This window comes from Tetrao urogallus, assembly GCF_951394365.1.
Source record: "Tetrao urogallus genome assembly, chromosome: 24".
NCBI classification, from domain to species: Eukaryota; Metazoa; Chordata; class Aves; order Galliformes; family Phasianidae; genus Tetrao; species Tetrao urogallus.
The window spans coordinates 560,995-581,996 of NC_136837.1; the positions used below are offsets into that span (position 1 = coordinate 560,995).

The 21,002-nt window shown below is 59.5% G+C and overlaps 1 long non-coding RNA gene across 1 annotated transcript; it reads right to left on the reverse strand.

The window, feature by feature from the left end:
• Positions 1-16,490: 16,490 nt before the first annotated feature.
• Positions 16,491-19,906, reverse strand: LOC306955086. Its single transcript, XR_013792599.1, has 3 exons — positions 19,835-19,906; positions 16,629-16,781; positions 16,491-16,538 (listed from the first exon to the last, which is right to left on the reverse strand). It is a non-coding gene; the product is annotated as an uncharacterized lncRNA (long non-coding RNA).
• Positions 19,907-21,002: the final 1,096 nt, after the last annotated feature.

The window sequence follows — 21,002 nt, forward strand, 5'->3', positions numbered from 1 at the left end:
TGGCTGCTCCATGGGATCAGGCCCAGGCCGCACGGTTTCACGAAAGGCAGGTCATGCTTGACCGACCTCATGTCCTTCTACCACTGGTTGACCAGTCTGGCAGACGAGGGAAAGGCTGTTGACGTAGTCTGCCTAGACTTGAGCAAAGCCTTTGACACGGCCTGTCACAGTATTCACCTGGGGAAACTGGCTGCCGGTGGCGTGGACAGGTAGACCCTTCTTTGGGTAAGGAACTGGCTGGAGGGCCGTGCGCAGCGGGTCATGGTGAATGAAGTCCAGCTGGTGACCCGTTTCAAGTGGTGTCCCTTGGGGGTCGGGCCCATCTTGTTTAGTATCTTTATTGATGACCTAGATGAGGGCTTTGAGTGCACCCTCCGTAAGTTTGCAGGTGACACCAAGCTGGGAGATGGTGTCGATCTGCCTGAGGGTAGTGGGGCCCTTCAGAGGATCTGGATAAGCTGGATTGCTGGGCTGAGGTGAATGGGATGAGGTTCAACGAGGCCAAGCACCAGGTCCTGGACTTTGGCCACAATGAGCCTTGCATTAGAAATAGCGTGGCCAGCAGGAGCAGGGAGGTGATCGTCCCCCCAGCACTGGTGAGGCTGCACCTCAAGCACTGTGTTCTGTTTTGGGCCCCTCACTACAAGAAAGACATTGAGGCCCTGGAACGTGTCCAGAGAAGGGTAGTGAAATGGTGAGGGATCTGGAGCACAGTTCTTACGAGGGGCAGCAGAGGGAGCTGGGATTGTTCAGTGTGGAGAAGAGGAGGCTCAGGGGAGACCTCACTGCACTCTGTAACTTCCTGAAGAGTAGTTGCGATGAGGAGGGGTTTGGCCTCTTCTCCCAGGCAACAAACAGGACCTGGGGAAGTGGCTGCAAGTTGTAGCAGAGGAGGTTTAGATTAGACACGAGGAACGGCTTTTTTTCTGAGAGTGGTCAGGCAGTGGAATGGCTGCCAGGGAGGTGGTGGAGTCGCCATCCCTGGCAGTGTTCAAGAGGCGCCTGGATGAGGAGCAGCGAGATCTGGTTCAGTGCTTGTGGTAGCAGTGGTGATGGGAGGACGGTTGGACTGGATGATCTTGTAGGTCCTTCCAACCTTGTGATTCCATGACTCTACAATAAATGAGCTGCTGGCCTCACCTGCGGCGGTTTGCTTTGGCAGCCCGGTGCCAGGCAGCCCAGGCCTTTCCATGGCTCTGCTGACATCCTCCGCAACGAGGAGAATTGGAGAAGGGCACCCCGAGACCGTGATGTGCCACCGCCTCCCTCACACCGCAGAGAGGACCAGCAGAGCCGTGAGGTAACGTTAGCCAAGGACTTGCACCGGTGAGGGAGGCGGGCTGGGGAGGGATGGTGGTGTGATGAGGGTGGCAGACAGGGTCACGTTTCTCTGCTGCGCTGTGAGTGGGGGCAGATGATGAGGGCTGCTGTTGTGGATGCGCCACATGCAGGGAGCCAGCCTTGTGTCCGTGCAAGGATCCATGCGTTGGGACGTATCCCAGGGAGAAGTTCTTGTGGGGCATCTCTCTCTGAGGTGCTCTCTCTTGGGTGGATGCTGAGTTGCCTTTCCATCTTTGGGCCCAGCTGGAGAGCAGGGCCACGTGGAGAGGCCAGTGTGTGTTGCAGACTTTGGCTTTCCCATGCTGGTTTTCAGTTTCCCAGTCTGACCTGTGCTTTCCCAGGCAGTAGAGCGTTTTTGTAGTTTCTTTGTTCTAGAGAATCTCTCCAGGTGTCTGAGTTTCTCCTGTGTACAGCTCAGGGATGCTCCTCAAGGCCGTGCTGTGTTCCCAGATTGGTGGCTCCTGGGCCAGCAGAGCTGTTCGTTCTCTGTATTTCTTTCCGGTTCTAACCTGGAATCCCGTTTCTGGCAGCTTCTGTCACTAAGGGAAAAGCCTTGCTCAAGCTTATGGCCAGCAACACGTGGTGCACGCTGGCTGGTGAGCAGGCACATCCAGCCCAGGCCTGGCAAGCTGCCCGTGCAGCGGTTTGGGGCCAGGAAGCAAAAGCCTGCGGTGTCTCTGGCCACGAGCTTCCCCTGTGCGGAAACTGAGCGCCCGGTGAGCGCTGTCAGCTCCTGGCCGAGGCAGCGCTGGTTGGACTGGAAGGTTTCTGTGCCTGGGAACAGTGTTTCATAGCGGTGATAAGGGCAGCTGTGCTGCTGCCTGAGGCTTGCTGCCTGCAGGACGTGAGATAAGAGAGAAACGCATAGAAAGTGAGGGAATGCCTGAAAGGCTGCGTGGGACGTTGCCTGTGCCTGAGTGAATTTTCCAGGCAGGGCTCACTTCTGCCTTAACCCCTTCAGCCTTTGCTGCTTTTTCTGTGTGGAAGCTTTGTTCCCTGCCAGCTCTGCAGGGCACTTTTGCACCACCGTGGCACTCACAGAGGTTTGTGCTGTCCCTGCTGCAGGGCACACACGGCCGTGCAGCTGTTCATCAGGAGATGCTGTGCTGCTCTCCGAGGGACAGCAAAGCTTTCAAATTCCAGTGACAGTCACTTCTGCTTTTCTGCTGATGTTCTGCAGGGGTTTGTGTGGTTGTCTGCATGCAGGCAGATGTCAGGATACCTTGCAGAGTCACCTGTTTGCTAAGCTCCGCAAAATGCGGTCCTGGACTTTTACACCACAAATTGTGTAACTGCTGCATCTTAGATCTTTGCTGCACAAGGAGTAAATACTGCAAATAGGTGGCACTGTCCCCACGTCCCTGGCAGCTCCTCATCCTCCTGTCTGTGGATGCCTCGGTGGTGAGGAGGACGACGTGGGTCTGGTAGGTAACAGCAGGCAAGGAGCTGCTGTAGCTGCTGGTGCTCCCCTCGCAAGGTGACGTGCTGCCACAGTGGCCACCGAGGCTGGGGACGCATTTGTATTGTCTGTGCTGCTGTATCCTTTTCCCAGATCACAAAGAGCTAATTGATCCGCCCAGTTAGTTAATTGATTTATAGCTGTTGGAGGCTGCAATTAACCGACCAGCTGGAAAGCTGCGTGTTATCTGCCCGGTGGGAGCAGCGCTGGGCAGCAGCCGGCTCCAATGGGCCACAAGCTGCCCTGACAGTGTTAGCACTGCTCAGGTGGCAGCTTTTAAGGTTTGAGCCTGCTCCAGACTTGGAATTTTCCTTTTCATGTCTCCTTTGCTAGTGTTTGGCACTGGGGAGCTCAAGCTTGGTCTCCCTGCTCTCCCTTATCTCCCTCCGACGTTACCACAAGGTCACAAACTCTGCTGTACTCTGTGGAACAGGGAGGGAGTTTTGCACTGCAGGACAGACCAGTTTGGACCAGCTTGCTATCGCTGCCGGTTGCCAACCACCATCCGTACCCACGCCGGCTTTCAGGCGTGAAAGAAAGCAGGTGTTCGTTAAGCAGCAGGAAAGTGAGAGGTCTCGTTAGGCGGCTGGGCGAGACGCCTGCCCCGAGCACCGGCACGTCTGGCTGTCGGAGCTGAGGCAACGGGAACGCGGCTCCGATGGAAGCGCGGGCAGAGGGGAGGCGCCGTGTGCGTGGCTGCACCAGCAGGGGGCGCTGGGCCGGCAGCAGCGCCGCGGGCAAAGCTTCCGAGCAGCCCGGCGCTGAGCCGATGGGGTTTGCGGTGCCGCGAGCGGGAGATGGAGCCGGCTGCGGTGTTCGAAGGTGAGCCGACCCGGACGGCTGTGGCAGCCCGTCGTCCCCGGCAGCTGTTGGCCAGCCCAGCAGCGCTGAACTGCAGCTTCCCGGCTGTCCCGGCGCGGCTGAGCCAGCCCTGCCCGAGGAGCGGAGCTCTCTGTGCTCAGCTTCTGCCGTCTGCGTAGCTGGGGGTGAGGGCAGCATCCCTCGGTGCTGAGCGCTGTCCTGCCGGGGCCACCGCCGCCACCAGACGCTCCTCTCAGCCTTCCCTCTGGGCTCCTCAGGCTGTGCCGGAGCGGCCACGCTGCTGGGTGTGCTGCTCCCCAAAATGCCCCTGGCACAAAGCTGGGAGCATCGTGGGAGAGCGTGGCAGCCATGGATTGAGGCAGAGGCCCGGCCTGGGGTGTGGGCTCTGTGCCCAGGAGATGTGCTTGCTCTTTGCCTGAGCCACCGTCCCTGCGGGAGCCTCCAGAGGCGGGAATGAGGCAGCAGTGAGGGCTGTTGTGGGGCTGATGGAGCGACTGGCACAGCGCAGTGAGTTTGCAGGCTCTGCATTAAACTGCACCTTAAACAAGGGTTGGTTAAAAAAAGGAGTGACTGGGGAGAAGAAATTGTCTGCTTCTGTTTATTGGAGACCAGTTGGAGCAGAGGAGCCATTTCGGGTTTGTGCAGCCCTTAGGAGATGAGGGGGGGCTGCAGTCGTGCTCCGAAGCGACCAGCGGGAAGGCAGTGATTGCAGCACACTTCCCTGACCCCTATCAGCTGCACTCAGACAATGTTCTAAACGTGCCCTGAGCAAGCTGTTACAGTCTGTACCTCATCAGTGTCCCAGGGAAGGTGAGTTAGGTTGGGTGAGGCTGTACAACCTGTCCTGCTGGCACAGTGGTCGCAGGTCTGGATCCGGGGGTTGTGTGCTGGCAGGTCTCAGGCCGGCTGAGGGGAACCCCAGAAGATGTCCTCAGCATCCTGACTGGATCCCCTTTTCTCACATGCCTTCCTGTGATAAGCAAGAAAGTACTGAGTCACAAGTTATGCAAATTAGGAAATAAACATGGGTATGGAAAAGGTATGATTTGCCAAGGAAAATGGAAGTGAATCTTTGATTGATTCCTTAAGACCTTGTTTTTGTGACGTGTTTTCTGTGTCTTTGCTGTAGGTGTTATTCGCCCTTTTTCTTCACTGATTCCAGGCACAGCTGAGGCTCTTGATGCTAGTCTGCGTGTTGTTAAGCATAGATAGGGCGGGTGGGGTGAGAGAGGCATAGCCATGGCTTATCCAGCCTGCCCAACTTGGGGCAGCTTTCTAAGTTTTGTGCATCAAGACCCCTCATTTTCTGCAGCTTCTGCCGCATGTCCCCTGCCGACTGTCCATACACAGTGATGTGAGTTGCTGGATACCTGTTTCTGATCCTGGATCTAAGGATGTGTGTTTCCTCGTGGTACCTCTAAGCCTATCCAGAAACTCTGGAGGAGTCTCTCTTGCTCCTTGCTCTATAGCGTACAAGGCAGACCAGTTGGCAGTCCTGGGGGTGGCTCTCCGTTCCTTTTACTGCCCACTCTCGGTTTGCTCTTAGGCTGTCTCGCTCAGGTACCCTGTCCAGATCCGTGCCCCATCTGGTCCTCCTGCTTCCCTTTGGGGAGCTCAGAAAGCACTTTGCTTCACGAATTAGAAAGCAGCAACAGGGGAACCTGGGGGAGCTCTGGGGAGGGAAGAATCCTCTTCTTCCTCCGAATATTCTGTCCGTTCAATACCAAGAGCTCTTACCCCTGGAGCCTGACAGTGACCAAACAATTCGTCAGGGGTTCTAGTTTTTGTTAGTCTGGTGCACTGCTGCCCTGTGCTACGTGCTGAGCAGCAACGCTTCATTTTCCTGTTGCCTGTTGTTCGTTGCTCTTTTTCTAATGCTAACACTGAAGGGTCCTGCAGGGCCCCCATCCCACATCCTTTTTGCCATTCTGGGAGGTTTCGGAGGGTAAAGAACATGTCTGCATATGCGACCTCGTCCCATTTGCCTTCCCTTCTTAGAAACAGCATTATTTGCAAAATAGTATTGTAGTTTAAGGTCCCATTTAGGGGCCACTTTTCCCCATCTTCTGACTTGTATAGCATCCACCACTGGTTGCAGTATTTTATCAGGGTTTTCTTATTCAAAGTGCCCCCTGGCCCTCCTGCAACATCCTTCCAAGGTGCCAATATACACCCGAGAGGTGTCTTTTTAGGTATTTCTTTCCCTTGTGACCTCCCATAGCGCTGTTGTGTTGTTTGATTAGTTTATTAATGTTTCCACAAATCGCTCCTTCTATCCTAAAGTTTCCCCTAAACAATCCCCAGAACTCGTTCCCCCACTCCTGTCCACACTCTGGGCACGAGTAACACCATTACCCTCGATTTATGTCTTTAGTATAGCATAAACTGGACAGCATACATTTGTTCTGTGAAATATACACCTTTCTTCCTGTCCCTCCCCATAATTTATGACATATAAGTTCCATATTCATCCCACTCCAACAAGTTCATTTACATTTACACTAAAACCATTCAGATCCGCTTTTTGCCAGTTTATCAAACATAATTCATACAGGGAGTTGTACAGACAATTAACAGCTTCTGCTTCGTCCGCCTGCGGCCGTTTCCCTGGCGGGAGGACAGGATCAGGGCTCCGCTGTCCCTCCGTAGCTCAGCTGTGTCTCAGTCGCACCACGTTCACTCTGACACTGAGGTTTGCCAGCTCAGGTGCCGTCTCAGTTCCTCTGTTTAGGAGGATATCCCAGATGTGTCGGTAGCTGTTGTTCGAACACACAGCGCTGGACGTTTGCAGCAGATGGTAACAACAGTGCAGATTGCTGTTCCTGGCCGTGGCTCAGTGATGTAGGTTACCATTGGGCAGCTGTCAGCACTGTACCTCGCTAACCTGGGCTGGGACGTAAACCCACAATCCCTGCAATTAACGTGAGTTCCAGATTTCTACGAACCCATGACTCCTAGTGCCCAACGCCAGCCTGGCTTACAAGTGGCAGCCAGACGTGGGGCTCAAACCCACCATCCCTAGAATCAGATACAGTGCTGCAGAATGCCTGTCCCATGTAATCTTCCCGTCCTGTACCTCTGGACCTGTCCACCCTCAGGGTAAACCCTCCTGCTGGGGCGTCCTCCCCCATCTCACAGAGTCCCCTGCTCCTGCATACACCTAACAGAGCCTTCCTTTAAACGTACCTGCTCCGCTTCCAGACGGTCCTTGTCTGTCCTGCAGTGATCAGAGGAGCAGGGGGAGTCCCTCCAAGAATTCTCAGGGTGCGACAAAGGCATCCCCCTCCTCAACCGCTCCTGCAGCTGAACAGAGCTGGTCTCCTCTGGGGTGCCAGACTGATTTGTGGAATCAAACTCTCTAACCCACGTGGGGTTATAAGAGCAGGTACGCCTTTATTCCAGCGCTGCGCCACACACTGAGTTCAAGGGGGAGCGCTCCTCCTAGCTTGCACACCAGAGAGTGGGATCTCGTACGTTTGTAAGCCAAGCCATACATGTTCAGCAGTATTTCCTGAGACCTATTGACATATGCATTACTTTCTGGGAATTCATTTACATACTGTCCCTCCCCTCCATGCATATGCAGTAGCTTCCTCTGGTGGTCGTTGGATGAAGGTTCGACGTCCTCCTCCCCACCTGGTGGTCGTTCCTGGATGAAGTCCATAGTATTCCTGGCCGTGTCCTTCCGACCTTTGTCCCAGTTTTGAGCTCTTCGCCCACCCTGTGGGCCTCTGCAGTTTTTTATCCTGTTTGTTCCTCTTTCCATTGTTATCTCATTGGACCCTTTCTGTTGATTTGAGAAGGCTTCCTTTTGGGTCTGTGCTTGGGCTAGCAAAAGTAAAACTAAGCAATTCCTTCTGAGTTAGCAAAAGTTAAACTAAGCGATGCTATGTGCGAATTCTTTTTGAGTTAGCAAAACCAAACGGTGTTATGGACCCTTATATCCTGTATTTTTCAGCCTATATCTCAGCGTTGCAGCTTGGCTTTGGCGCCTTGCAGCAAATAAGCGGGCAGGAGGGGTACAAAGGTAGCTGGCCGGGGGGGGATTAACAGCCAGCTGCTGACAGCCGCTGCTTCCTGTTGGGCTGCATTCAGCAAACAGAGGTGGTGCGATCTGCCCTGTGTGTGGAGGAGGTTCCGTCCCCACTGCATCCCCCACTCGCTGGTGCTGGTCTGCCAGCAGGTGAGCCCCCTGCGAGGCCTCCTGGGACTGACGTGCCAGGTAAAACCCCGATCTGGGGATAAAAGTGTTTATTTTCTTGCTACTGCGCTCCTTGCTGTCCAGTAGCTCGGTGCCTGCTGCTCGGTGGGACAAGGGGAGGGTGTCTGTGCTGTGGCTCCTGGCAGGATGCTGAGGATGCCCGGCTGCCCCAGCTGCTCCAAGAGCCCGCTGTCCCCAGTTGGCGATGTCAGGGCGGAGCCAGCCCTGCTTGCCCTGCTGCTGTACTGTGCAATAAGCACTGAGTCCTGCGGCCGCTGGGGGGGAGTCTGTGAAGTGCCCTGGTGCTGTGAGCCAACACAGCAGGAACAATAGTGGGATGGTGCTGCTGGGCGCTGTGACCTGTGCAGGGTGCACTGGGCAGTGGAAGCATCGCTATGAGCAGGTGGAGATCTGGGATGGGTGGGGAGACCCGGCAGCGGATGTGTGCGGTGTGAGGGAACAGCACCAGCACTGTGGGGAACCTCGTCCCCTCCAGGGCTGGGGCAGTTCTGCACTGCCTTCACTGCTGGCAGTACCGCGTTGTGCTTCAGGGGATCCAAGTGCTCAGAGCTCAGCAGAGCAGGGACAGCTGTGGGTGGCACCACTGGGAAAGCTGACCCCAAAACTGACCCCAAACAGACGTAATGCCCATCCTGCAAGATGTACTCACCCACACCTCTTTCTGTACAGCCCAGTGAGGACTCGCTGAGGACCTCTGTGCAAGGATCAGGGCTGGAGCAACGCTTTGGCAAGATGTCCTCGAGGCAGCGGTGCAGGAGGGGGCCCTGGACCTTTCCCTGGGGGGTAGGTGGGGCTGCGGATGGGCTGGGAGCACAGGAGCTGTGTGGGACTCGGGAGTGGGGCAGCGAGGGTGGGGACCCACTGCTCTGTTGCTTGGGATGCAGAGTAGCTTGGAGAGCATCTCCATGGTGCAGGAGCGAGTTGGGAAGGCCGGGAATTGTCTGTGACTACAGGTGGGAGGTATTGGGCTCCCCATCCCTGCATGACATCCTTGTTGTAGAGGAGGGGGAGGCTGCAGCAGCGGGGAGGCTCTCATGCTGCTTTCCTCTCCCTGTGTCCCCTCTGCAGCCCTATCCGCGTCAGGCTGGGCCGCCGCCTCCACGTGCTCGTGGCCCCCAGGATGCCTGGCGCGATCCTCTGTGGGAGCAGCAGCACTGGAGAGCCAGGGGAAGAATGCATCTGGTAAGAGATGGGGTGTGGGCAGAGTTGTTGGGGTTCTCCTTCAAATTTGGGTTGTCCAAAGGGTGGGATTCCATTGGGAAGAGGAGAACTGGAAAGGGGAGCACAGAGCACAGGCAGTATCTCCCTAGAAGCCTGCAGGGTGCATTGCCGCTCTAAATGAGCTGCTGGCCTCACCTGTGGCGGTTTGTTTTGGCAGCCCGGTGCCAGGCAGCCCAGGCCTTTCCCTGGCCCTGCTGATATCCTCCAGAATGAGGAGAATTGGATACGGTCCTCCCAGAACCGTGATGTGCCACCACCTCCCTGGATGTACAGAGAGGACCAGCAGAGCCATAAAGTAATGTTTGTCATGGACTTACAGCCGGTGAGGGAGGCAGGCTGGGGAGGAATGGCGGTGGCTGTGACACCTGGGATGGGCTGCCCTCATGCCAGCTGGCGTGTCTCCTTACTTGCTCAGTGTGTAAACCACTGCTCTCCTCAGATACCACAGCTGCGTCACCGGGACTTCTTGGCCCAGCCTCAGTTCCCCAGCCAGGAGCAGCGTCCTTCTGGATTCCCATGGTGGGTGCCTGCAGTGAGGCTGTGGCAGTGGCTGGAAAGGGGTTGTCTTATACATCCTGCTGCGGGTCTGGGCTGAACACAGCTCGCGTGGCTTGGCTGAGGAGTGGTGGTCCCTTCTGGGGTCTCGGGTGGAGGGGGAGCTGTGCTGCATGTGCAAACAGGTCTTGGCTCAGCTGTGGCGCACAGCAATTGGCTGCGGGCAGCAGGCTGGTGCAGTGGGTTAAACAGTGCTCCAGGCAGCGCGGCGTTGAAGCTGACCCTGCTGAAGGTGGGAGATTGCGCCAGAGATCCTCGCCAGCCTGAATTTCCCTTGGGGCTGCCTTTGCTCCTGCAGGGAGCAAGAAGCCTCCTGGGACAACTGCTTCCCCCGGCGCCACTATGGCCCACGCCGGAGACGCTACCGACTCCTTCGGCCCATCCAGCAGGAGACAGCAGACTTCAGCCGTTCTCCCCGCAGCTCCCAAGGTTGGTGCTGCTGCAGCACTGGCTGCTGCCCAGGACCCCTCTGTGGTGTGTGCAGCCAGCAGCGTCTGCGTGGGGAGGGTTGGCACTTTGCTTATTAAGTGCTGTTGTGTTTCCGCAGGCTACCATCCATCCTGCAAGCCCTCTCGGTCCTGCTCCCCGGAGAGCCAGCCAGGGGTCAGAGAGCAGCTCGCTGCTCCCCAGTCACCTGCTGCCTGCAGAAATAGTCTGCAAAGCCAACAGCAGGTGGGTGAGGTGGGTTTGTACCCCAAGTACACAGTGCTGACTCCAGTTTCACGGCCACATGGATCCCTTGGTGCTGCCATGGCCTTGACCGGCAGGATTTCCCCCAGGGCCAGCTGGTGGCGAGCAGCGAGGCGCCGCGACAGCCCGGGCATGCAGAGAAGAGCCCAGAGAAGAGCCCAGAGAAGAGCCCGGGCACTGACCCCCAGGCAGCAGAGCAGGAGCCAGCAGCAGGAACAAAGCCAGTATGTGTGCACCTCTTTCCCGAGTGCAGATGGAGAGACTTTCACCCCGGGAGCCGCCCAGCTCGGGGGATCCGTTCCACCTGTGTCACACCTCACTTCTCTCTCTCACTCTTCACTTTGGTATCTCTTGGACAGAAGTGGGAGCAGCCTGATGTTTTCCTGACTTTTCTCTTGGGCTGCACATGCCCCGGTTTCCTTTGGGTTTCAGCACTCTGCCTGTCCTGTCTCCCAGCTCATCCCTGCCTCATGCTATTGCGTGTCTGCAGGTTGAGCCCGAAGGAGGAGAGGGAGCTGCAGACAACGAGCAGCTCTGTGCCCTGGAGTTGGAGCCAGTCTCCTCGGAGACATCCAGCACCAGCGAGGAGGAAGGCTTGGAGCTGGTACGCGCTCATGCATCTGTCTCCTCTTTCTGCCTAAATGTCGTGCCACCAGGGAGGTGGGATTTTGCGGTCCCCTCCATGAACCTCATTCTTCCGTTTGCCCGGGCTGTATCCAAATGCCTCTGTGTGGACTCTGAAACGCAGCCGTAGTGCTTTGCACTGATAAAGCCACGCAGCCAAAGCGCCCCTGAGGCTAGTGGAAGTGCTGAGCTGTATCCGCACAGTCCATTATCTCTGCAGCCTGCTGAGGCTGTCAGTGCTGGCCCCATTTTGGAGGCACATGCTGAGCTCTGCCTGCCCTCTCAAGCATGGCAGCGTCTGCCACGTGTTGCTGGTGAAGCAGAGGTGGTGGCTGCCCGGGATGGGGTGGGTTTGAGCCTGTGGCTGCACTACTCTGTGCTGTTTCCTCCCGGGAGAAGAGTGCCTGAGGTTTCCCTTCCTGAAGGCAGCAGCATTAGCTTGCAGCGCTGGCTCCCACTGTTCTCACACAGCCTCTGTTTTCATTCCCTGGGCGCCTTCCCACCACTTCTTTGCGGCCTTCACCAATCTGAACACTCGCAGATCCAGCTGGAAGTTACTGCAGAGCCCAGCAGCACACAGCCCAGCACGGCCGGCTCCAGTGTCTGCACTGAGGCAGCAGCACCAGCCAGGAGCGGGCAGCCTCCTTGGGCTTGGACAGAGCTGGTACGTGCGCAGCCCTGCCCTGTGCACTGTGCCAGAATGGTGCCCGCGTGTCTCTGGGAAGCACCTGCAGGGAGGCCCAGGAGCATTAATCTAGGCCAGGAGCCTCGGGGGGAGCTCCTCTGTGGTGTCCCCAGTCACAGGATTACGTCCTGGGGGTAAAGCCTTGCTTTGTTTGGATGCGGAGCCCACAGCAGCCCTGGTGCTGGCTCTTCAGGAGAGGCTGATAAATGGGAGTCCATGCGGAGAAAGGCCAAAAAAAGAACGTGGAGATTGAGAGCGTGCTGCAGCGTGAGCAAGGCCAGGAGTCGAGCTGCACTGAAGCAAACCAGGGTGCTGCAGGGAGGCCGAATTGTGGCCTGGTGGGGAAGGGAAATCAGCCAGCGGGGCCCTCGGCTCTTGAAGGCAAGGCTCCTGGGCTGCAGTGGAAGTGGGAAGCAAGGGGCCGCCTCGTGCACGTGGGGAAGGCGGCGGGGTCCCAGCAGGTTCCCCCCAGGCTGACTGGTCCCCAGCCTGCAGTTCCAATGTGCTGCCGGCCCCAACCCGTTCCCTTGCCCAGGCCTTCTCCCCGTCAGGCGTCCAACCGCACCTCCCTTCTTCCACCGCCCAGGCTGCAGGCTTCCAGGGCTTACCCCGCCCCCCGCGCTCCGCACATTCGCCCACCGGCACAGACCTGCGCTCTGCTGCCATCCTCACCAAGAAGGAGAGCATTGAGCAGGTGAGTCCCAGCACAGGCGAGGGCGAGCGGGACCGGCCGTGGGCAGGAGAGCCATTGGGAGCTTCAGAACCCACAGGGTTCTCTCTTGGAAAGAGTCCAGCAGAGGGCCATAAAGATGGTGAAGGGCCTGGAGCATCTCTTATGAAGAAAGGCTGAGTGAACTGGGTCTGATCAGCCTCGAGAAAAGAAGACTGAGAGGGGACCTGATCCAGGTCTATAAATATCTAAGTTGTGGGGGGCAGAATGGCGAGGACAGACTCTTTTCAGTGGTGAATGGTGACAGGACAAGGGGAAACGGACGGAAACTGCAGCATAGGAAGTTCCGCACCAATGTGTGAAGGAACTTCTGTACAGTGAGGTGACGGAGCACTGGAACAGGCTGCCCAGGGAGGTGGTGGAGTCTCCTTCTCTGGAGATGTTCAAGACCTGCCTGGATGCCGACCTGTGTGACCTGCTGTAGGGAACTGCTTTGGCAGGGGGTTGGACTCGATGAGCTCTGGAGGTCCCTTCCAACCCCTACAATTCTGTGATTCTGTGGGGGAAAGGAGCAGAGCCGGGTGGCGGCAAGCCGTGGGGCAGCTCAGCACAGCGCTGTGGGGAGAGGCTGCCGCCTCTGGGACGCTCTGAGGGAGGAAAGAACCGCTTTGTGCCGCTGGCGGGGAGGTTCTGGGCTGCCCCGTGCTGAACCGCGCCACTCCCCGCAGGGCTACCATGACTTCTGCCTCCAATTTGCCCTGGTGTCCGCAATGCTGCTGCAGAAGGAGCCCTCCATGGAGGCGCTGCTGATGAAGGCGCTGAGAGCCAACCTGAGCGAGCTCCGCAACCAACTCCTCAAGGAGCTGCAGGACTTCATCCAGCACTACGATGCCACGCACCCCAGCTGCTGAGCGGGGAGCTGTGGGGCTATGCTGGCACAGCCTGCGCTGGGGCTGCAGGGATGTGCTGCCGTGGGCCCTCTTGGGGGGTTGGGGGTTGGCTGGAGGGGGCTGAATTTGGAGGGAGGTTGGGGCTGATGTTGTAGGCAGTAACTGGGGAGTGTGGGCAAGATAGGATTCATACGTAGGCCTATATTTTAGAGATAGAAGGAGATGGTTTTATTGGAGGGAGGGGGGAGCTCTCTTTATTCTGTTCTTGTTTTTAATGGATGTTCTCTTACAATTTGTGGTTTGTTTTTGTCTTCATAAATAAAAAGGAGTTATTTTTGCACTGCTATTGCTCCATTCCTGTTCTGCTGGGGCAGCAGGCACAGGGAGGGGTTCCACGGTGACACCCCAGCCCGGTCCTTCCCTGGGGCCCCTCAGCTGCCCTCAAAAACGGTTCTCCAGCACCACAGTTAATGCTGCTGCAAACACAGGCTGGAGAGAAACAGGCCAGGTGTGGCTGGCTCTTGTGTATTCAGGCCTTGGCTGAGCTTTGTTGGAGCATCGTCCATCATGGTGGCAGATTTGCCCCGCTGGTCTCCTCCCTGCAGCAGCAGGGGACACAGCCCCATGCGGGGCAGCATCAGCTCTGGTCCTCCAAGCTATCTCTGTAAGTGAGGGATCCTCACCTGGCATCTGGATCTGACCCTGGTGGCCAGATCTCTCCTGGCTAGTCTGGGCAGGAATCCCTGCAGCAGGTGCCATGCAGGTGTCTGCCCATGTCCTAAGTCCTTGGCTGCCCTCCCAGAGCACAGCTGCTCTCTGGGGCCTTGGGTTTGCCTGAGACAGCAGTCAGACCATACCCCAGTGCGTGCTGCTGGTTCTCTGCTCCCTGCTCGCTTTACCTGTTCCTAATTGAGGGAGAGGCCAGCAGGCATTGCAGGCCGTGCTTTGCCAGCAGCTGCTCGTCAAAGATCCCAGCAGCTTCTCCCTCCCCCCCACCACCTCCGCCTTGGGCTGTGTCTAAAAAGTCTTTGCAATGCATTGAGACCATTGCAAGTGCTGGCAGGATGGCAGCGCCATACAAGGCGCTCTCCCCCTCTCCCCCCCCACCCGTGCATTTGGCCCCCAGCCGCTGCCCCTCTGCTTCAATACCACGCAAAGTACCACCTTCCCCGCAGCCTCTGCAGCGCCTGGGGCCCCCTGCTTACCGAGCGTCCTTGCGCTAGGACACACTGCAGTGCTTGCTGCTGCCACGCAGCTTCGCCATCCTGCGCCCTGCCCGCTCCAGGCGCTGGGGCTCCCTGCCCACAGAGCTCATCCCGGGCTTGGGGATGGGTTTCCCAAAGAAGAAACCCTCCTCTTCCGAGTCAGAGTCTGAGGATGAAGAGCAGGTGGGACACCAGGAATCGTCCTCTTCCATGATATCCTGCGGGTCAATGTCCTCCAGATGTAGGCCGGGTTGGGCAGGGGGCCGACCCACTTGGAAGTGTGGGTTTCCATCCTCTGGCAGTATTCGGCATTCAGGACCTCCCAGAAGCCTGCAGTGACCTTCTGTGCAGGGCTGAACGTTGGAGGGGTGGCTGGTTGATGCTCCCAGCATCCCTGTGCACACAGAATCCTTGCTCCTCTCCACAGCTGCTCCGTGGTCCTCTGGGCTCCTGAACGCAGGATGTGTAGAGGCCTGATCTGGTAGCACCTCTGGAAGAAAAAAAGCAATGAAGGGTGTGGGAGAAGAAGGCTGAGCCTGCCTTGCTGCAGTTGCCTGTTCGGCAGGGGTTGTCCCAGGATGCAAAACAGGGTTGTCCCAACCAAACCTCAGATGTGGGATGTGGGCTGGGAGCCCACAGCTGCTGCTACAGCCCTGAGTTGGGCTGCACACACGTGCTGTACCCCCAGTGAAGTACCCAGAGCCTGGATTTGCTTCCATTTCCCTCCCAATCCCTTGCAAGTGGAGCACTCAGGTCCCCTACCAGCCCCTTCCACCCGCTGTCTGCAGCCCCCAGCTGCCGCGGTGCTCCCAGCCCTGGTGGCGTGGCTGGCTCTGGAGACGGGCGTCGAGTCAGGGGACGGTGCTGAGACAAAGGCCGAGTCAGAGGAATCAGAGGTGGTGGAGGCAGCAGAGGACGCATCCCGGCCCAGACTGCAGCTCTCGGAGCAGAAGAGCCGCCCGCAGCGGGCGGTGAGGGGCTGCCCACGCAGCGGCTTTCGGCAGAGACTGCAGCAGAAGCAGGCGGCGCAGGCGTGCCAGTGCAGACCCTGGTGTGTGGCCTCTTCGCTGTCGACACCTACAAGGGAATCACAGGTTAAGGGGGGGCCTCCCACAGCCCACCTGTCCGTCTGGCAGCACGGCCATACCGATGGGCTCCCCGCAGGCCTGGCACGGCTCGGCAAAGAGGCTGTCGAAGCAGCTGCGGCAGCAGGGCTGGCCGCTCCGCATCACGTAGCGCTGCCCGCACAGCGGTGCATCGCACTCCAGGCAGCAGAAATGCTCCGGGTGCCAGCGCCGGCCCTCAGCCTCGATGCACTCTTCCAAGAAGATCAGCTGGAAGGGAACAAACAAACCATCCCATAAGCACCCAGCCACAGAATACACCACCCAGAACATGCTTTTCTGTGCTTTGGAGCAGGCATGGGGATCCCTGGGGTGCAGGAAGGGAGCTCCTCTGGCTCGTCCTGCTGCGTTTGCAGCTGCCAGCAGAGCACAGGAGCACCTAATAGCAGCACAACGGAGCCCAAAGCACCTCTTCGCCCGGTGCCCACCTGGTCGCAGGAGGCACAGCGAGGCCGAAAGAGCTCAGCGTGGTGCCGACCGCAGTAGATCCTTCCATCCTGCTGGAAGTAGATGAGGTCCACCAGAGGCTGGTGGCAGACGTGGCAGCAGAAGCAGGGCGGGTGCCAGAGCTGCTCTCCCAGCCGCGACGCCGCAATCCCGGGGTCTCCTTTGCTCAGCCTCCTGCCGCACTGCAAAGCACGGGGTCGCGGTGAGGCTGCGTTTCGGGGGCGGCTCCGCGCTGTCCGTCGGGGAGCGGCCTTACCTTCCTGCACGGACAGCCGTGGCGGGAGCCCGGCACCGGCACCGCCACCCCCTGGCCCAGCGCGTCCCGTCGGCGGCGGGCGCTGAACGCCCTGAGCTGCTTCCTCTCCTCCTCCTCGAGGTCGGGGCAGTACCGCTCCTGCGCGGGAGGTGGAGGTGAAGGACCCGCGGCAGCGGAGCGGGGGGAGGGCGGCATCGAGCAAACGCGTGCGTTTCTTACATCGCAGTCTTGAGGCGGCAGCTGCTGCAGGAGGGCTCTGACACGGAGCAGGCTCCGGCCGGCAGGACGGGGTTGATCCGTGGGGCGGCTCTCGAAGCAGGCGGGGACCTTGGGGAAACACAGGCGGGTGACCGAGGGGATGAAGCGGCGTCGCTTCAGCTAAAGGCGCGTCTGCCCCTCGGGGTCGGAGCTGCTCACCTCGGGGGCCGCGGGCTCTGCGGGGGGCTCCGGGTATTCTTCCAGGGCACAGCCGGAGTCGCTGTCGGACGAGGCCGGGGGGAGTGCGGTGGCGGTGCCGCACGGGGGGGGTTCGTCTCGCTGCGGCCATGCGGGACTCGGCCGGGACATGAGCTGCGGAGAGAAGAGCGGAGCTGCGGGAGAACCTCGGCACGGCGCGGAGAAGTCTGTCCCCAGGAGGCGTCATCCTGCAGGGTCAGCGCGGCGGGGACATCGAGGCTCTTCGCTGAGTCTCTGCAGCGATCTCCGGGTTTACAAATAAGCCCTGCGACGGGGGCTTTGCCTGCCGGACGTGGAGCGCTGGGAAAGGATGTCGGGAGGCTTGTGGGGAGGGGAGGTTGGACCGCGGGCTTTTGTGCTCACCCTGGGGCAGCTCCGGGAGAGCCGCACTTTGATGTTTGCTCATCCACAGTGGGAGATGTCCCGCAGCTGCCGCCAGCCCTTTCCCAGCACGGCTGAGTCCGGGGTTAGTGGCCTGTCCCTGAGCGGAGCAGTGGGAGGAGACCGAGGTCTCGCCCAATTCGGTGGAAAATAATTTATTCCCCCCGGGCTGCTATTGTTCTGCCCCGAGCCGCTGTTCCTGCTCGCCCGGCGTGCCTGGCTCAGGGCTCTGCGGTGCGAACCCGTCCCGTCCCTTCCCCACGCAGCGTTTGTCACCGCTCGCTTCCTTCCTGCCTCGGCTTTTCAAAACAAAGCGATGCGGCGGCTCCTGGGGCTCCCCGCACAGCAGCCCGGGGCTTTCCCTGTGGGAACCTCTGCACTGTGCTGGCACCGCCTGAGTGCTGCCCGAGGGCTGACACCCCCCGCAAAATGGCTCCCCAGGAAAGGGCGGAGAGCTGTGGGCACGGAGGTCGGTAACCTCAGCCCTCGGAGGCTCCAGGCCGTCCCGCAGCTCTGCCCCAGCAGCAGAGCATCCCGCGGCTCAGGGCACCAGGATGTACGTGCACGGCTCTGAGCTCAGGACTCCCAGCCGTGCACCGGGGTCAATGATTAACGCGGCAGATTGGCAGTCAATGGGATAAAGCAGAAGGGCGGCTTACTCCCTGGGCTCTGCCCGTCCTTGCCAGCGTTCAGGCAGGCCGGCTGCACGCTGAGAATGGCTACAGATTGCTGCTTGGAGGAACACACCTGACCCAGTTCTGTGCATTCGCAGACCACAGAGGTGCCAGCTTGATGAAGGACCACCAGTGGTGCTGGATCAGCAAACAGCCGCAGCTCCACAGCTGGGATGGAGCTGCTGTGACCCTGGGGTGCTGAATTGAAACACCCGTGGATGCGGGGTGCCAACCCTGCTGCTGCCTTCAATCCCTGTGGGTAATGCATCCCTCCCATGGGACGTAGATGGCATTCCCAAGCTTTGCTCTGTTTGCTAAGATCCCAAACTGCACGGCTGATCTGCTGTTGTTGGATCCCCAGGGTGCCCCACGGACGCAGCAAACTGGGCCCTACCCATGCAAGGCTGGCCAGCAGGAGCCCGCTGGGGTAAGGCTGGGGACAGGGCTGTGAATCAATGGGGCCGTGCAAGAGAGCCCAGCCCAGCCCAGCTTGATGTGATTACGATGGCTGGCAGCCGTCTGGGCTGCAGACAGGTCCCTGTAATTAGCTGCAGACTGTGACAGCCATACGCGCCTCCCATGCTAAGAAGCCGGGCAGCCCCAACAGGTCCGTCTCCTCTGCTCCCATCCCCTCTGCCCTCCTCTCTGCCTCCAGGCGGTCCCACATCACCCTTCCCTGCGGAGGGATGCGGGATGCTCTCAGCACAGAGCTGGGAAGCTGCTTCTCACACGGAGCTGCTGTCCCTCCAGAAGGAACCGAGTGCCACCACATGGAGTGCCCTCGGGCTTTTGGAGCCCCTCAACCCGGGGCTTCCTCCAAATTGCCACCGTTCAGCCCTGCTCCAAAGGACGGCTGATGTCCCTGCCGTTCAGCCCTGCCTGTTCGGAGCTTTTTGCTGCTCATGGGGCTGCAAACAGCCATCCCAGCAAATACTGGCACCACCCGCCCCAGTGACCCCACAAGAGGCCCCTGCCTTGGAGAAGGGATCACAGCTCCCTGAAATACACAAGAATTTTAATCCCCCTTCAGTTCCCTGGGATCAGCCCGTCTCCATCCTGTTGTGGGAGCGCATGGGGCTCCTGGACCTCTCCCTGCAGAGATCGCACCATTAACACAGCGCAGCTGATCTGTGCCTGCTGCAGCTGTTGGGATCCTGAGGCTGCCTCCCCACGGTGGCAGCCCCACTTCCAGGCACTTCCACCCCATTTTCCCAGAGCACCAAACAGCTCCACGGCCCCAAGGAAACACAAAGCTGGCCATTGCCAAAAGGACCAGATTCCCCTTCCAACACCCCAAACACCGGCAGCTCCCAGGGGCTCTGTATGCACACCTCACCCACGGGATAACCTGTTTGTGCTTCAGCTCCCGTCAACACAGCTGCAGCAAATGTACATGGAAATAAAGATGCAGAGCCATAAAGATGCATCTCTCCGGGGGTGAGATAAGCTGACGTTTGGCAGGGTGAGCCGGAGCAGCTCGTCCTGCAGCACGGCGGGGCCGAGCTGGCAGAGCAGCCCGATGCTCGGCGTCACAGCACAGAAACCACCAGGGCCATCGGAGCCCCGCAGAGCTGCAGGATGGGGGGGGGCTCAGCATACCATTCTGCCACCCAAGGGAGCGGAGGGAACGGCGGGGCACGGCGGCTTGTGGCCGGCAGAGGGACAGGCCGGTGCCATAACGGGGCATTTCGGAGCGGTACCGACCCATTACCCCGCCGTAACGCGGTGCCGAGCGCAGCCCCAGCACCGCTCCGCGCCGTCACGGCCGACCCCGCACCGCCCCGTTCGCAGCGCGCGGAGGAGGAACCCCGCGGCACAACGGCCGTCCGGAGCCGCGTCTCCCGGGGCCGCCCTCCGCCCCGCACCTGCAGCCGGAGAGTGGGCGGGGGGTTCCCGAAGGACGTCGCCGGCCGAGGACGCTTTTCCCGAAGACAAAGGCCCCTGGAGCCGCCCTCCCACCGCCGGTTCCTCCCCGCAAAGAACCGGCCGACCTCCCTCTCCCTCGCGCCGCTTTCCACCCTTCCTTTTCCCCCGCAACAATTCCCGGACGTGGAAACCATCCGCTTCCCCCCGTTGCTGAGCTCCCGCCCAGCCCCGCGGGACCCCCCCTACCTGCCCGGTGCCGTCCCGTCCCGTCGGGTCGGAGCAATGAGCCGAGCGGACTTCGCAAAACGAAAGGAAAACATCCAATATCCAAACGCAGCCGGGGCAGTGTTCCCTTTGCTTTGTTGTTGTTATTTGTGTTTTTTTTCCCCTCCTTTCTTTCCTTTTTCTTTTTTCTTTTTTTTTTTGTTGTTGTTGTTTCGATCTGCCTGCCCAGGAAACTGGAGCCGTGTCAGCCGGGGTCCCAATTAGAGGCTCGTTAGCCTAAACCCACAGCGGCAGCCAATGGCAGGGAGCGGGGAGGGGACGGGCAGGGGCTGGCGGAGGGTTAACCCTGCAGGGAACGCGCTCCCATCGCATCGCGTTCTCTTGCCACCTCTCATTTTCCGAGCATCCACGCCCCGCTTCGCCCCAGGTCGGCGTTTGGATGGCTTTTATGATCCGCCGCGATGTATTTTTCCTCCCTACATCAGAAAGAGCTGAAGCTTCATGAAAAGAGAGGAGGTGTCATTACGCCCCAGCGGAGAGGTGGGGAACCTCCGCGGGGATCTCACCGGGCGCTCAGCCGGAGGGCAGCCGGGATGTCCTACTTTCCTCCCAAAACCACTGAGCGCGGCTTCGGCGATGGCATCGGGGCAGGAATCGGAGTACGAGCTGGGCTGGGGCAGCGCTCCGGTTCCTGCAGCGCCCTATCGTGTTTTATATCCCCGATTTTTGAGATTTCTCAAAAAATCCCCCGGGCTGGGGAAGGAGGAGCGTGTGCGTGTGGGGTTACAGGGGTCCCCCATCCACACCCCCCGACACCCACCGTGGGGCCGCACAGTGGCGACTCCCAGGGACCCCACAGGGCCCAGCCCCGCTCCGGGGGCCCTCAGTGCCACAGCTCCGCTCCGCTCGGTCGCTGGCGAGGACTTTGCTCCCCAGGGCCCCGCAACTCTCAGCACGGCTGCACGGGGGGGGGGGGGGTGATGGGTAAAATCCACATAAGGAGACGGCGGGCCGCCAGGCGGGGGGTCGCGCAGGAGGCAGCGGCTGGAGTCGCTGTTCTGGGGGCACCGCAGGGCCCCCCGAGCGCCGGCTGCGCGTGCTGGGAGGGCAGCGACTTCTCCAGCCCCACCGACACGTCCACGCAGCTCCCGGCCCCTCTGAGCCCCCCCATCCCCTCCGGTTGCCCCGG